We start from the raw sequence: 1544 nt of genomic DNA, 5'->3' as shown, positions 1-1544 counted from the left end.
CCTTACAGGAAAAAAAAAGAAAAGAACAGGTTTTTTTTTTTTTTTTTTATAAAAGTTTGCTAAGGTTTAGGAAAATGTGCGAGATGAAAACAAAGGGGGACAGTTTTCCTATGAGCTATCTGAGTTCACAGACTATGCCTGAAAAATCTCTGTAGTTATAAAAGTTTGCTAAGGTTTAGGAAAATGTGCGAGATGAAAACAAAGGGGAACAGTTTTCCTATGAGCTATCTGAGTTCACGGACTATGCCTGAACAATCTCTGTAGTCTACATTATCTAGACTATGCCTATATAAAAGTTTGCTAAGGTTTAGGAAAATGTGCGAGATGAAAACAAAGGGGAACAGTTTTCCTATGAGCTATCTGAGTTCACGGACTATGCCTGAACAATCTCTGTAGTCTACATTATCTAGACTATGCCTGTCACAGAGAAGGCCAGTAAATATTTACATAAATAAGTGAACTGATGAAAGGGTGAGGACCAAAGAAATATAACCTTGTGTGAGAAGCAAAGAATTGTAGAACCTGAGCAACAGGAAAATGTAATTAAATAAGACTTTTCCCCCTTTTTATGTCTCTTCTCCAGCTGGCCTGGAACTCGCTACATAGACCAGGCCGGCATCTAACTCAATTAGACTTTTTAAACAGAGTTTTCGCAAGAGATTTTAACTATAACCCCAAACCAAAGTGTTTTCAGAGATAATGACTAATAAATCTTTATTCTTGTCTCCAGGAATGAAGTGGATATACTTACCTAGCAAGGCATATATCATGATCAGGAAGGTTGATTTTCCCAGGTGGCAGATGACTCATTGCTCTTTGGATGTGCTGACCCCTGAGATTTTCCCAAGTGTGAGAAACTCAACTGAATGGTTTGTGGTTGGGGACTATGTTGACAGTTTCCCCTGCTTTTTCCCAAGTGTGAGAAACTCAACTGAATGATTTGTTGTTGTTGGGGACTATGTTGACGGTTTCCCCTGCTAAAAAAAGAAAGACATTTCTTAGATAATTAGATGTAACTGGAAATAATTAGGAATATCTTTTTCAGAAATAATAAACTCAGTTTCTACAAAGTGCTAATGAAATTTTTAAAACTGTAATCATATGAAAAGCTAGTCTATGACAGACATTCACAGAAGATATGCAGAAATTAGATGGACGAAGGAGGCTCCTGTCCTGCCAAACACTGTGTCCCTGAGCTACGCCATGCAGCTTGCTACTGTGGGCTGAATTTTCCCTTGTGTCTCTCATGAGATCCTATAGAAAATGAGTCTCTGATGGCCAAGTAACCAAATCAAGAAGGAACCATGGTATCTACAAAGAGGAGCAAAAGGAGATCTTAAGGGAACACTGAAGATGGGGAAAGTGTGTAACAAAATACATGCAATACAGAAGAAAAAGATGGTGGCTGAAAAGGAAGAGGACCAGAAAAAGCCTGGAAAGGGTTTGGCAGAGGAGAAGGGAGGAGGATGTACAACAAAAATAAGGTATGCAGGAGGATTGGATGGTGAAACACATGACTTTGTTGTGCTAAAACAACAAACTAA

General features: G+C 38.4%; 1 non-coding gene across 1 annotated transcript; it reads left to right on the top strand.

Annotated features, from left to right (window-relative positions):
* The first annotated feature begins 743 nt into the window (after nucleotides 1–743).
* On the top strand, nucleotides 744–905 carry LOC115067931. Its single transcript, XR_003847289.1, has one exon. It is a non-coding gene; the product is annotated as a U1 spliceosomal RNA (small nuclear RNA).
* Nucleotides 906–1544: the final 639 nt, after the last annotated feature.

This window comes from Nannospalax galili, unplaced genomic scaffold (genome assembly GCF_000622305.1).
Source record: "Nannospalax galili isolate Female #2095 unplaced genomic scaffold, S.galili_v1.0 scaffold2428, whole genome shotgun sequence".
In the NCBI taxonomy this organism is placed as follows: domain Eukaryota; kingdom Metazoa; phylum Chordata; class Mammalia; order Rodentia; family Spalacidae; genus Nannospalax; species Nannospalax galili.
Note: the sequence above shows the minus strand (reverse complement) of the source record. Positions and strands in the feature narration are given on the sequence as shown.